This window comes from Microcaecilia unicolor, chromosome 11 (genome assembly GCF_901765095.1).
Source record: "Microcaecilia unicolor chromosome 11, aMicUni1.1, whole genome shotgun sequence".
NCBI classification, from domain to species: Eukaryota; Metazoa; Chordata; class Amphibia; order Gymnophiona; family Siphonopidae; genus Microcaecilia; species Microcaecilia unicolor.
Window position 1 is genome coordinate 9,746,469 of NC_044041.1, and position 16,008 is coordinate 9,762,476.

The 16,008-nt window shown below is 45.6% G+C and overlaps 1 protein-coding gene across 4 annotated transcripts in view; it reads left to right on the forward strand.

The window, feature by feature from the left end:
* The window catches only part of TBX5 (T-box transcription factor 5), an 85,767-nt gene that overhangs the window by 15,430 nt on the left and 54,329 nt on the right, over positions 1 to 16,008 (forward strand). The window lies entirely within an intron of this gene.

The window sequence follows — 16,008 nt, forward strand, 5'->3', positions numbered from 1 at the left end:
AACAGGTAGGGAGGGATGGGCCTGGGTCCGCCTGGCTGAAGTTTACTGCACCCACTAACAACTAATCCAGGGACCTGCATACTGCTGTGATGGAGCTGGGTATGACATTTGAGGCTGGCATACAGGCTGAAAAAAAAAAGTTGTTAAAGTTCTTTTTTTTGGTGGGAAGGGGTTAGTGACCACTGGGGGAGTCAGGGGAGGTCATCCCCGATTCCCTTCGGTGGTCATCTGGTCATTTAGGGCACTTTTTTGGGACTTGTTCGTAAAAAAAAAAGGGTCCAAAAAAAGTAACCTAAATTCTCGCTAAAAACGGCTAATTTTTTTCCATTATCGGCGAAAGCCGCCCATTTCTGTTTGCCCAATAACCACGCCCCAGTCCCGCCTTCACCACACCTCCGACACGCCCCCGTCAACTTTGGCTGTTTTCGCGACGGAGTGCAGTTGAAGACGCCCAAAATCGGCTTTCGATTATACCGATTTGGGCGCCCACGGGAGAAAGACGCCCATCTCCCGATTTGGGTGGAAATATGGGTGTCTTTCTCCTTCGAAAATAAGCTGGTTAGGGTGTTAGACTTAAGAGTAATATTAAGAAATACTTTTTCAGGGAAACAGTGCTGGATGCCTGGAATACCCTCCTTGGAGAGGTGGTAGGGACAAAACCAGGGACCAAATGCAAACATGCATGAGATAAACACGGAGGATCCCTAGATAGAAAGAGCATGGAATTAAAAGCTAAATTAAACTACCTTCACACTTTAAACAGGACATAGATGGATGTAAGCCGTTATTAGTGCAAATGGCATTTTCAGTATCTGGAGGCTAAAACACGCTCTTCAAAGTTGTATGTATTTGCCGGTAGAATAGTTGACCCACATCTTTTACAAATGGAGGGCAGAGAGTGGAGGGTGGAGAAAAAAAAGGGGCAAAAAGCCTCATATGATAAGTTCCGGACCTGGACAGAATGATATGTCCAGTTGAAAGCTTGGAGAAGTGGCTCACTGTTCAATCACTGCTTCAACGGCAGTCTTGGTTAAGTGAAAATATGTCATTCTGCAGAGATTTCTAGGATCCTTATGTGCACATCTAGAACTTAATTCTGGAAAATAATCCCGAAGGAGTGGAGGAGAGGCCTAGTGGTTAGGGTGGTGGACTTTGGTCCTGAGGAACTGAGTTCAATTCCCACTTCAGGCACCGGCAGCTCCTTGTGACTCTGGGCAAGTCACTTAACTCTCCATTGCCCCATGTAAGCCGCATTGAGCCTGCCAAGAGTGGGAAAGTGCAGGGTACAAATGTAACAAAAAAAAAATCCCAAAGCCAGTAGCTTTCAGATATTGTAATAGTGTGACTCTGAGGCTAGCTCGCTCTGTAATTAGGCATATTGTAGGGATGATATAATGGTACATAGTTTTGTATGTTGACATTACGTAACATATGATTAAGCTATGCTGCGTTCAAATTTTTTTTTTTAATTAGTAGAAGAATTTTATTGAGAAGTCAAACACAAATCTCTAAGAACAAAAACCAATAGAACAAAAGAGCACGTTACCGTGTCCGATCACTCCAACCAACTGACAGAGTGACAATTCTTCCAGCTTTTTGACAATAAGGTCTTTGTATGATAGAACGAACCATTGACTATGCAACGGGCCTTTAGAAAATATTCCCTACCACACTCCCCCCACCTCCCCACCCCGTGGACGAAGAGAACACATGGTCAGCAACTAGCACATGTCAAAATCAAAGGCCCCAAATTTTGGGCAGATTGGATAGACCATACAGGTCTTCATATGTCATCATTTACCATGAAATCGCTATTCAAAGCGATTTAATCGTCCAGAAATGGCTCCTGACTGGTTAAATCGCTTGTGCAGGGCTTATCCACTGATATTAACTTAATTCGTTAATGCAGCTAAATATCACTACAGACTGCTAAACTGAGAGCAGCTATTTCGTAGGTGGGCCGTGGGCAGAGTCGGCATTTATGCGGTTAAGTACTCTAGCAAATGAAGTGCGGGGCAGTGGGGGCGGTCTGCCCCAGGTGCAGGCAGCAAGGGGGTGCATGGAGCAGGTGTGCGGCTGTCCCCTGCCCCGACGTTACTTCCTGTTTCAGGGCAGGGGACCGGCAGAGTCAACAGCCGCATGCCTGCTCCATGCACGCCCTTGCTAGGAGGAAGGTGGTGTGGTGATATATAAATATTTTTTTTGGGGGGGGGTGGCACGACTTGGGGGGTGATGCACTGGGTGGGCACAGCAGTGGCCCGTCCTGGGTGGCGAACAAGCTAGGTACACCACTGTAAGCATTGATATTCAGCATTTACTTTCCTAAATTAAGCAGCCAAATCATAAAAGTCAGTTCTATCTTTATGCAGTGTCCCTTAGGTGGTTAAGGGGCCCTTTTACTAAGGTGCGCTGAAAAATGGCCTGCGGTAGTATAGACGCGTGTTTTGGGCACACGCAGAATCATTTTTCAGCGCACCTGTAAAAAAATGCCGTTTTAAAATGGACGTGTGGCAAAATGAAAATTGCCATGCGTCCGTTTTGGATCTGAGACCTTACTGCCAGCCATTGACCTAGAGGTAAGGTCTCACGTGGTAACCGGGCAGTAATGGTCTACGCGTGTAGAATGAAGATTACCGCCCGATTACCACCCACGCGCCAGAAAATAAAAATATTTTCTGGTGTGCCTAGCAGACGCTCGGCAAAAATGAAATTACCACACGGTAGCTGGGTGGTAACTCGAAATTGACGCATGTTGGGTGCGCATAGACACCTATGCGGCTTAGTAAAAAGGTCCCTTAGTGCAGAATGTTGTAGGTAACCGTGTATGAGACCGTAGGCTGCATAAACTCGGATATAATGCCTGGACATGGCCTGGCATTGAATATCTAGGAATAATGCCAGCAACAACTAAAAAAAATGCTCCCCACTACTGCTTGAATATTTATTTATTGCATTTGTAGCCCATATTTTCCCACCGTATGGCAGGTTCAATGTGGCTTACATATTGCTAAAAACGCGGTTACAAAATTTAGATTTGTAGAAGTCCAGTACATAATACAGAAGTACCATAAACGCTTAGGTTGATATATTAGCATATTGTGAGAGAGGTTAATCTTATTGTTTTCCATTTCTGAACTTTTCGTGATGTAAGGTGGTGTGGGATTAGGCAGATCCAGGGGGGGGGGGGGGGGAAGACTTCTTGAAAAGCTGTGTTTTCAGGTTTTTTTCTGAATTGTAGGTCGTTTTCTGTGAGTTCCAGGTCTTTGGGTAGCGAGTTCCAAAGTTGTGTGCCTATAAACGAGAGTCTGGTGGCATGTGAAGATTTGTATCTTATACCTTTGCAATTGGAGTAGTGAAGGGTTAGGTAGGTTCTTGCTGTACTCGTCACATTTCTTAATGGTAGATCGATAAGTTCCGTCATGTAATCTGGTGCGAGTCCGTAGATGATTCTGTGGACTATTGTGCATATTTTGAATGTTATGCGAGCGTTAATAGGAAGCCAATGTAAGCTTCTTAGGAGGGGTTTCGTGCTTTCAAAGCGTGTTTTTCCGAAGATGGGTCTGGCAGCCATGTTTTGTGCTGTCTGTAGTTTTCTTATGATTTGATCTTTGCAGCCTACGTAAATACTATTGCAGTAGTCTACATGGGTTAGCACCATGGTTTGGATCATGTTGCGGAATGTTTGAGCTTCCACATAGTATGGAACATTTTCTTGGTCGTGTTAAAGCTTCCAGGCTGAGAACATCACCATCTCAGAACAAAAATACATCATGAATAAAACACTTCCAAAAAATAATATGGTGAACAATCATTTTTCCTCAAACTCACTCACATATAAATTAGCGACGTCAGGTGCAACTGTCGCCCCCATGGCAGTAATCTTAGTTTGAAAAAAAATATTTATCCTGAAAAGTTACAAAAATAAAAATTGTCAAAACTAAACAAAGCATATTAATCAAAACTTCAGGGGGAAGAGAATTTACATCCGAATGAGTATCCAGAATTCTATGCATGACTTGTAGACGGTCTTCTTGAGGTATGTTAGTGTAGAGAGCTTCAATGTCCGCTGTCACCAGCAGATATTTACTTCCCCCAGCATTACATCCACCAAGTTTCAACATAAAGTCACTAGAGTCCCGCAAATATTAGGGGGCCATGCTCACAAAAGGTCTGAAAAACGTGTCCACCTAAAAAGAGAGTGGCTTTTGGCCCCTTTTTTTCTCCTATGTTACTCTGTCACTATAACACAGTAACAGACATGAAGGGGCATTTTCGATATGACATCTAAGTCCGACTTTGGACATTTTGATCAAAACCTCCAGAATCCGAATAGCGAAAATAGCGATTTTCAAAACGGCAAAATGTCTATCTTTCTTTTTTGAAAATGGTCACTTGCTACGGGAATGAGATCTGAGATCCGGCAAAGAGATACGAGCCTAAAGCTAAGTAGTTGCTCGCTATTTTGTCTGAGTTTTGAAATAAACACACCGTTAAGGAAGGTTGGAAGGTTTTTTCGCCAATGATAACAATTTGTACTCCAGGAAATTTAAGGTGCTCTGCCTGATAAAGGACTCAGATGAGGCTTTTTCCTTCCTGTTTGTAAAATATTTAATGCATAAAAAAATTACAAAAAAATGTATAAAAAATTGTTTTTGAATATATATCAAATATACTTTTCTGGGGGGGATTATTTGATGTAGATGACAATTGCTGTATCGTTATCCTCATAGACCACCATTAGTCATTATTAAACCAGGTCTAGCTCAAAACATTTTAGTTTTGAGAAGGAAGGGATCCTCAGAAGCTTAGCCGAGATTGGGTGGCAGAGCCGGTGGTGGGAGGCGGGGCTAGTGGTTGGGAGGTGGGGCTAGTGCTGGGCAAGACTTCTACGGTCTGTGCCCTGAAAATGACAGATACAAATCAAGGTAAGGTATACACAAAAAGTAGCACATATGAGTTTACCTTGTTGGGCAGACTGGATGGACCGTGCAGGTCTTTTTCTGCCGTCATCTACTATGTTAGTCCTGGACATTTTTGTTTTGTTTTGTTCCATTATGGCAGACAAATGTGCAAGTGTTACGAATGTCCTAATCCCGCCCCCAACATGCCATCTTGTGATCTGGATGCAATGCAGACAAAATGCATAGATAAACATCTACAAAATAAGTTTCAAAAAATAGCGATTTGCACATTTTGATGAGCAAAACATCCAAGTGCTGCTTTATGCCACTTTTTAGACATTTTTCTCTTTTGCAAATGAGCCCCACAGTCTCTCAATTATAAGCTTAGTCCTATATGTCTTTAAAAGTACTGATCTGAATTGGGTAAGATTCATCTTTTTTGCTATTTAAAGATCCAATGACTAGATTACTGCTTCTTGTAAACGAATATTGGAACCCTGCCTGCGAGCTTAGTGTCACTGAGGAAACCAATTTGTAAAAGGGCTGCAGTGCTCAGGGGGCCCTGCTGCTCCTTATAATTGAAACAAGGAATAAAGCTGTTTACAAAACAGATCCAGTATAGTGTGTACTGCATGTGCTCTGTGGTATCTTTAGCATTAAGAACATAATCATTGCCATACTGAGACAGACCAAAGACCCATCAAGTCCAGTATCCTGTTTCCAACAGTGGCCAATCCAAGTCACAAGTACCTGGCAAGATCCCAGAACAGTAAAACAGATTTCATGCTGCTTATCCTAGACTATTCAGTGGATTTTCCCAAGTCCATCTTAATAACGGCTTATGGACTTTTGTTTTAGGAAATGATCCAAACCTTTTTTTTAAACCTTGCTAAGCTAACTGCAACAAATTCCAGAGTTTAATTATTATTATTTGCTACATTTGTATCCCACATTTTCCCATCAATTTGTAAGCTCAATGTGGCTTACATAGTACCGGAGAGGCATTTGCAGACTCCGGTGTAAACAAATACAAAGTGATGTTGTGGTAAGATAAAGTTCATGTGGCACAGCCACATTAGGGAATCGAACAACGGAAGAGTTGTGTTATGTCCATTTCGTACTTTAGTTTTGTTGTGTTGCAGAGATCAGGCATTTATGTTGGATCGGTAGGGTATGCCTTTTTAAACAGGTTAGTTTTTAGTGATTTCTGGAAGTTTAGGTGGTCGTACGTCATTTTCAAGGCTTTTGGTAGTGCGTTCCACAGTTGCGTGCTTATGTAGGAGAAACTGGATGCATAAGTCGATTTGTATTTAAGTCCCTTGCAGCTTGGGTAGTGCAGATTTAGAAATGTTCATGTTGATTCGGATGAGTTTCTAGTTGGTAAGGCGATCAAGTCTGTCATGTATCCCGGGGCTTCACAGTAGATGATTTTGTGAACCAGGGTGCAGATTTTGAAAGCAATGCGTTCTTTGATTGGGAGCCAGTGTAGCTTTTCGCGGATGGGGTTTTGCGCTTTCAAATCGCGTTTTTCCAAATATAAGCCTAGCTGCCGTGTTTTGTGTGGTCTGAAGTTTCTTTAAGGTTTGTTCTTTACATCCTGCATAAATTCTATTGCAGTAACCTAAGTGGCTTAGTACCATTGATTGTATCAGGCTGTGAAATATTTCCCTCAGGAAGAATTGCTTCATGCATTTGAGTTTCCACATTGAGTGGAACATTTTCTTTGTTGTGGATGCCACTCATTGCTCATTGAGGGGCCCTTTTAAGTACATAAGTGGTAAGGGCTCATGCATTACCCGTGGAGTAACCATCCAACGTGTACCAACTGCCAATTATTGCTGGGAACACCTCCATGGTAGAAAATAGAAAATTATTTTCTACTGTATGTTTTCGATGTGTGACAAATTCAGAATTACCACCTGGGGCATGTAGTAGCTGGGCAGTAATGCCGATTTGACATGTGCTGTGTGTGCGTAGGCCTTTATGTGCCTTTGTAAAAGGGCCCCTGGGTGAAGAAATATTTTCTCCAATTTGTTTTAAATTTACTACTTAGTAGCTTTATTGTGTGTCCCCTAGTCCTAGTATTTTTGGAAAGAGAAAACAAGTGATTCACATCTATCTGTTCCTCTCCATTCAGTATTTTATATACCTATGTCATATCTCCCCTTTGTCAGTGGACTTTCCTTTTTTTTTTTTTTTTTTACTTATTTTATGGTAATCAAAAGAGAGAAGGGGGGGGGGTTGGATTTTGGTCAAACCTTTTTTCAGTAGTTGCTCAAAGAATAGAGAATAAATCAAAGAATATCGTAATGCATCTGTATCACCCCAAGATCAGACTGCACCTGGAGTACTATGTGCGATTCTGGTCACTGCATCTCAGACAAGATACAGTGAAACCGGAAAGGGTACAGAGAAGAGCATCCAAAATGATTGAAGACTTTGCTGGTACCAACATAAGGCTCAGCGGTCTATAATTTCCTGGATCACCTCTGGAACCTTTTAAAAAATAGGCGTTACATTGGCTACCCTCCAATCTTCCTTTACCATGCTTGATTTTAAAGATAAATTACATATTACTAACAATAGTTCTGCAAGTTCATTTTTCAATTCTATCAGTACTCTGGGATAAATACCATCTGGTCCAGGTGATTTGCTATGCTTTAGTTTGTCAAATTGCGCCATTACATCTTCCAGGTTTATCGAGTTTTCATTCAGTTTCTCTGACTCATCAGCTTTGAATACCATTTCTGGCACCAGTATCTCTCCCAAATCTTCCTCAGTGAAGACCGAAGCAAAGAATTCATTTAATCTCTCCACCATGGATCCCAATTTTCAATCAATCAATCAATCAATTAAAAAATGTCCAATACATCGACTTCACAAAAGCCCTAGGCAAAATGAAGTGATATGTATTTTGTATGAAAGATAAATGTCACTTCATTTTGTCTAGGACTCTTATGCAGTCGACATATTAGATATTTTTGAATTGATTGATTGAAGAATAATTTGTACACAAATAAGAAACTTTGTGCCAGTGGCTTAGCTACGTGGGGGCCTGTGCCCCCATAGATTTGCCCCTGGACCCCCCTGCGGATGACCCTCTCGACCCCCCTCCCTCCGCCAACCCTCCCCCGCCATCGCCGTGGGCTACCTTTGCTGGTGGGGGACCCCAATCCCCGCCAGCCAAGGAGGTAATCTTCTTCCTCCGATTCGAAGGCTTTGTTCTGTTTCTGACATCCTGCACATTGTACGTGCAGGACGTCAGACTCACAAAAACAGAACAAAGCCTGGCTGATCTGCAAGGCTTCGTGGCTTCGTTCTGTTTCTGTGAGTCTGATGTCCTGCATGTACAACGTGCAGGAAGTCAGAAACAGAATGAAGCCTTCGAATCGGAGGAAGGAGAGGACCTCCTCGGCTGGCGGGGATTGGGGTCTCCCGCCAGCAAAGGTAGCCCGCGACGATGGTGGGGGAGGGATGGCAGCAGGAGTGGGGGTCGAGAGGGTCGTCGGCAGGGGTCGTCAGTTGGTGGTGGTGACGGCGGCGGTCGGCAATGGCGGGGGGGGTTTGGTAATGGCAGGGGGTAAGCGGTGGTGCTGGGGAGGGGGCTAAAATGTGCCCCATCACCTCGGGCTCTGGACCCCCCTCCCGCTGAAGTCTGGCTACACCCCTGTTTGTGCAAACAAAGATAAATTTTTGCATGCGGAGGTTTTTGGACCAGTGATTGAATTGTAGCACTAAGACTTTTTTCAGTCTATTATATTTTGTGCTTTGTGTAAGGTGTATGAGAGGTCCGAGGCCTTTTTCCTCCAGATATTCTTGGAGTGGAAGAGTAGCCTAACGGTGTGTGGTGGGCTGAGATCCTGGGGAATTGGGTTCAATTCTCACCGCAGCGCCTTGTGGCCGTGGGCAAGTCATTTAACCCTCCGTGGAACCAGGTACAAATAATATCTAGATTGTGAGCCCACTAGGGACAGAAAAACTACTTGTACAGACATTTTTGTGTGAACCGCTCTATGTGTATGTGCAGGCTCGTGCGTTAAATAATAATTGGAGAATTTATTCTGTCCACTTGATCGCTGAAGTGTCAGTTCACGTTGGTAGTGGACAGTTCTTGCCATTAGTTTTGTATAATAAGTTCCGACACAAACGTGTGTAACTTGGTATCTGGATGTGTATGTGCTGACACACAGTTGTGTTTGTACACCATTTTGAAAACTTGCATGACTAATTGCTCCCAATTAACTACAGAACCTGGGAGAACTGGGGAATTAAGGAGTGACCTCCCCTAACCCCTTCTGCAGAGCGCTGTCCAAAATGAGCACTGTTAGAAAACCTATCCATTTGCTGGAGCAGCTGTAAATCCCGATGCTGGTAATTATAGACGTGCATTTCCTCTTTCCCATCCTAGTCCTACTCAAACCCCGCCCACTTTCCATGTGCACATTTTGCATATTTGCATGTGTGAATCCCGGCTTTGTAAAATTGCGTTTTTAATATTTATTTCTTATGCACATATACATGCCGGTATTTACATGTGGAAACTGCAAATAGTACTTCTATATTAAGGGCCTATAGGTATAGTCCCCTATACATAGGGATACGTATAGGAAATGGGCGTGGCTAGGGCAATAACATTGAAGTGCTGCTATTCAGCTCCTGTATGTAAAGCTTGAACGTGTGGCTGAGACGCAGAAAAACCAGGAATAACTGGGGGTGTCAGTGCTGAATGTAGAAGCTACCCTGTCAATATTCAGCTGGTGGCCATCAGCGGGTTTTTAAATATTGACCATCACTGGTTAAGTTAGGCCCAGCTGTTCATTGCCGAGCCCTGTCCTGGCACAGGCATAGAATATCCAGGTCTGACTGGACTTCTGCTAGCCGCTCACACATATGTGGTCCTGGCTGATGTTTAGCAGGGACCTGGCTGAATATCGGCTGGGACCTATATAAATGACTCTGTCAGTTTCTCCCCCACTCCCTTCCCGCTGATTCATACATCTCCACCCATCCCCCCCCCATCGATTCCAATCTCCCTGATTTTAGCTCTCCACCTGAGATCAACCCCACACTCCCAAGTCCAGGACCCCCACCTCCTGGAGGGTCTGCCTATATTTCTGGTGGTCCACTGGGGTATCTCGGGAAGGAGCAATCCCCACTCGCTCTTGCCCCTAGCAGCTTCATGTGCTAAAATGGCTGCCACAAGATCTAGATCCCCCCTTGCTATTTATTTGCTCCTATTTCATCACTAAGCCACATAGCATCCAGCTCCTCCCCGACTCTGCCCTTGCAACGCCCCTTTCTGCAAAAATGGCCAGTCATAGTCAAGTATTCAGTGGCTCTGCCCTGATGAGCAGGGCCGTGCCGATGCGGTAAGCGAGGTAAGCGCCGCAGGGGGGCGCCCACCTCTGGAGGGCGCCGCCGCGGTGCTTACCCTCGCCCCGCCGAGGCCTTTAAATCTTTTGGTCGCCCCGGGTGTCACCAGAAAGGGGGGTGCCGCCGCTCCCACTGCTCTTCATCCTGGCACCCCCCCCCCCCCCGCACCAGCCCTTTAAATTTATTTGCCGACGCGATAGCGAGCGCAGCACCTCGTGTGGAAGTAAAGGAAGCGGATCCGATCATCTCATTGGGCCTTCCCTCACTGTCCCGCCCTCCTCTGACGCAACTTCCTATTTCCTCTAGGGCGGGACAGTGAAGGAAGGCCCAATGAGATGATCGGATTCGCTTCTTTTACTTCCACACGAGGTGCTGCGCTCGCTATCGCGTCGGCAATTTCTTTTTAAAGACGGGTGGCAGGGAGGGAGAAGACGAGGCAGGGTGAGGGTGGGGGACAGATGGGGTGACCGTGAAGGTGGGGGAGGACTCGGATAGCAGAAGGGACTGGGTGGGAGACAGATGGGGTGAGGGGGACTCGGATGGGCAGAAGGGACTGGGTGGGAGCCAGATGGGGTGAGGGGGACTCGGATGGGCAGAAGGGACTGGGTGGGAGACAGATGGGGTGAGGGTGGGGGGCACTTGGATAGCAGAAGGAACTGGGTGGGAGACAGATGGGGTGAGGGGGACTCGGATGGGCAGAAGGGACTGGGTGGGAGACAGATGGGGTGAGGGGGACTCGGATGGGCAGAAGGGACTGGGTGGGAGACAGATGGGGTGAGGGTGGGGGCACTTGGATAGCAGAAGGGACTGGGTGGGAGACAGATGGGGTGAGGGGGACTCGGATGGGCAGAAGGGACTGGGTGGGAGACAGATGGGGTGAGGGTGGGGGGCACTTGGATAGCAGAAGGGACTGGGTGGGAGACAGATGGGGTATGGGGGACTCGGATGGGCAGAAGGCCAGGGACTGGGTGGGAGCCAGATGGGGTGAGGGGGACTCGGATGGGCAGAAGGGACTGGGTGGGAGACAGATGGGGTGAGGGTGGGGGGCACTTGGATAGCAGAAGGGACTGGTGGGAGCCAGATGGGGTGAGGGGGACTCGGATGGGCAGAAGGGACTGGGTGGGAGACAGATGGGGTGAGGGTGGGGGGCACTTGGATAGCAGAAGGGACTGGGTGGGAGACAGATGGGGTGAGGGGGACTCGGATGGGCAGAAGGGACTGGGTGGGAGACAGATGGGAGAAGGGGCATGGAGCTGGAACTGGGGTCTGAAAAGTGAGCAGGAGGGAGAATGGGGTCATGCCTGGGGCAGGGGTGGATGGGAGAATCAATGGATCTGGAACTAGGGGCAGCCGCAGGTGGGAACTGGGAGCCGAAAAGAGGGGGCAGTGAGAGAGGGGGGATAGATCCTGGATGGAATGGGGAGTGAGAGGGAGGGCAGACCCTGAATGGATGGGAGGGGGAAAGAGAGAGGACAAATGGTGAATCGAAGGAGCAGAGAGAAAGGGCAGACAGTGGATAGAAGGGAGTGAAAGAGCAGACAGTGGATGGAAGGGGGCAGAGATAGAGGGCAAATGCTAGAGGGAAAGGAGAGAGAGAGGGCAGATGGTGGATGGAAGGGGGAGAGAGAGATGGCAGACTGGGGCAGATGGTGGATGGAAGGAGCAGAAATAGAGGGCAGATGTGGATGGAAGGGACATTAGAGAGGGCAGACACTTGAGAGCAGAGAGAGAGCGAAGACAGATGCTGGATGGAAGGAAGACGGTGGAAAGAAGATAAGGAAAGCAGAAACCAAAGACAACAAACTGTAAATATATATTTTTATTATTTTGCTTTAGGATATAGTATTTTAGCTGTGTTAATAAATGTTTATAAATAGAACATGTAAATAAGGTAATCTTTTTATTGGACTAATTTTAATACATTTTGACTTAACTTTCAGAGAACAAAACCCCCTTCCTCAGATCAGGATAGGATACTGTAACAGCACTATACTGTATTGACCTGAGGAAGGAGATTTTGGCCTCTGGAAGCTAAATGTATTAGTCCAATAAAATGGTATTATTTTATTTTCTGTATTTGTTTTATTTCTATTTGTTAATTTGTAAAGTGGTGATTGGTATTTGTTAGTTTTTTCAAATTTACATCTGCTGTCTTTATATTTTGCACAGTACTAGGGGACATTTTCTGTTTCTGTGGTGTTGCATTGTATGCAGAGTCTGGCATCGGGGGTTCAGTTTAATTTTTGTCTAAATAGAAAGTTTATGATTACTTATCCTATAGTGGATTAGGGTGTATCTGTGTTTGAAAAAGACATGGCTTTCAGTTGGCATTGACTGTGCAGGATCTACGATCTGTACTATTCTGTCTGGTTTCGTTTTACAATAGGTGAATTGATGTTCTAGTGCTCACTGTAGTGTTTAAGATGCTTTCCTTTTCCTTGTGTAACTCGTAGAAATGACTGCTTATGGTATGGTAAATTGCTCTATAGGTCGTGAGTGTTTTGTATTCTCGGTATGCCTAGTACTGGATTGGGGGGGGGGGGGGTGTTAAACAATGACCGGCCCCGGGTGTCAACTACCCTAGCTACGCCACTGCTGCCGACGTCTCCCTTCCCTTACACTCGTTGGTTCCCTCAGTGTCCCGCCTTCTTCTGACGTCAGAAGAAGGTGGACACTGAGGGAACCAAGAGCGCAAAGGGAAGGGAGACGTCGGCAGCGCTCCGCTTTCACTGACGCTGCTGCGACCGGAAGTAAAAGATTTAAAGGCCCCAGGGTGCGGAGGGAAGGGCAGAGAGGCATGGATGGGAGGGCAGGGCCCAGGGAGAGGACAAATTGCTGGAAGGGAAGGGGAGGGGAGAGAGGATTGCTGGCTATGGATGGAGGAGGGAAGGGCAGAGAGGGGCAAGGATGGACATGGGGGCCCAGGGAGAGGACAAATTGCTGGAAATGGAGGGGAGGGGATAGAGGAGGCAAGGATTGCTGGCTATGGATGGAGGAGGGAAGGGCAGAGAGGGACAAGGATGGACATGGGGGCCCAGGGACAGGACAAATTGCTGGAAATGGAGGGGAGGGGAGAGAGGAGGATTGCTGGGTATGGATGGAGGAGGGAAGAGCAGAGAGGGACAAGAATGGACATGGATGGGAGGGCAGGACCCAGGGAGAGAGGAGAAATTGCTGGAAATGGATATAGAGCAAGAAATGAAGAAGAAAGGAGAAAAGTAAAGAAATAAATGGAAAGGAAGCCCTGGAAATGGAGTTAAGAGGACATATAGCAGCAGAATCAGATACTGGACCAGCATGATTAAAAAAAGAAAGTCACCAGACAACAAAGGTAGAAAAAAATTATTTTATTTTCATTTTAGCGTTTGGAATATGTCCACTTTGAGAATTTACATCTGCTATCTTATTTTGCAATGTATAGCAATTAGTTTCTAAGAATATTGCTGACAATTCCTTTCAGTGTGGCAAGTGGTGAGCGATCATTTTCATGGGGGGGGGGGCGTGATCATTTTCACGGGGGGGGGGGGGGGCGCCAACTGATAGTCTGCAGGGGGGCGCCAGAGACCCTAGGCACGGCCCTGCTGATGAGTGCCACTAAGTACTGGCGCCCAGTCCACAGAGCCTCTCCTGCCCACTTAAATCACTTTGAATATCAGGCAGTACAGTGCTGATCTCCACCACGTCCTCATGTAGCTTACACATAGGAGTTGCTAATATTTGGCACTTTTACTTGCCCGGGTAGTGTACATAATGGAGGAGTAGCCTGAAGGTTAGTGCAGTGGTGTGAACAACTGGGTTCAATTCCCACTGCAGCTCCTTGTGACTCTGGATAAGTCACTTAACCCTCCATTGCCCCAGGTACAAATGAGTGCTGTATATACCATGTAAACTGCTTTGAATGTAGATGCAAAAACCACAGAAAGGCAGTGTATCAAGTCCCATTTCCCTTTCCCTATTTGAGATTCTACATGGAATGTTGCTACTATTGGAGATTCTAGATGGAATGTTGCTACTATTGAGATTCTGTTGCTACTGTTTGAGCTTCTACATGGAATGTTGCTAGTAAAGGAGCAGCCTAGTGGTTAGTGCAACAGACTTTGATCCTGGGGAACTGGGTTCAATTCCCACTGCAGCTCCCTGTGACTCTGAGCAAGTCGCTTAACCCTCCATTGCCCCAGGTACAAATAAGTACCTGTATATACTTTGTAAACCTCTTTGAATGTAGTTGCAAAAACCACAGAAAGGCAGTATGCCTGGAACAACCTTCCTGAGCCCTTACGCCAAGCCCCCTCCCTGCCCATCTTCAAGTCTTTGCTCAAAGCCTACCTCTTCAATGCTGCCTTCGGCACCTAACTCTCACCTTTCAGGAAATCCAGACTGCCCCAATTTGACTACCCCTATCGGACTGACTGTTCACTTGTCCTTTAGATTGTAAGCTCTTTGAGCAGGGACTGTCCTTTATGTTAATTGTACAGCGCTGCGTAACCCTAGTAGTGCTTTAGAAATGTTAAATAGTAGTAGTAGTAGTAGTATATCAAATCCCATTAACAAGATTCCAGGCACAATCTCAAAGAGAAGCAACATTCCATGTAGAACCCCAAAGAATAGCAAGATTCCAGAATCCCAAGGAGTGGAGGAGTAGCCTAGTGGTTAGTGCAGCGGACTGTGGAACTGGGTTCAATTCCCACTGTAGCTCCATGTGACTCTGGGCAAGTCACTTAACCCTCTGTTGCCCAAGGTATAAATAAGTACCTGTATATACTGTGTAAACCACTTTGAATGTAGTTGCAAAAGCCACAGAAAGGCAGTGTATCAAGTCCCATTAACAAGATTCCAGGCACAATCTCAAACAGTAGCAACATTCCATGTAGAATCCCAAAGAATAGCAAAATTCCAGAATCCCAGCCTAGTGGTTAGTGCCGAAGACTATGATTTTGAAGTACTGGGTTCGATTGCCACTGCAGCTCCTTGTGGCTCTGGGAAAGTCAATTAACCCTCCATTGCCCCAGGTAGAAAATAAGCACCTGTAAATATGTAAACTACTTTGACTGTAACCACAGAAAGGCAGTATATGAAGTCTCAACCCCTTTCCTTTCCCATTTAGCAGTGCCCATTAGCTCCTGGATCCTATATATGGTGTCCAGATTTGGGTGCAGTCCTGAGATGTGTATGCAAATTAATTGGCTAATGAGCACATAATTGGATGCTAACAATCATTTATTGAAATTAATTGGCACCAATTAGGATTTGTGTATGTATCTGGTCGCTCGCCGTTCTATAATGCTTGGCACTGAAATCCCATAACATGCAACTCAAAAGGGGCGTGGCCACAGGAGGGGCATTTTAGCAGAATGATGGGTCAGCACAAGCAATGTGGGCAGCAGCATTTACACCAAGTTTCACCAGCTGTAAGTCTGGCATCCAAAGTTAGGGTGTGCAAATCGGCACTAAGATCAGTTCTATAGAGGGCACGTTCCTTTAATTATCATGCTTAGCGCTGATCTTTCCCATTGCCATTTATCAGCTCCATTTATAGAATCTGGAACTATATGTATAATACCACTGAATATATGAGTAATTTGAAACTTCTAGGTTAAATATCTCAAATCATTCCTCTCCTAGTTAATAGGAGGGTTATAAATGAAATATATATATATATATATATATATATATATATATATATATATATATATCCTGTTCAATATTGAGCTTAGAGAGAGACAGAGAGAGTTTT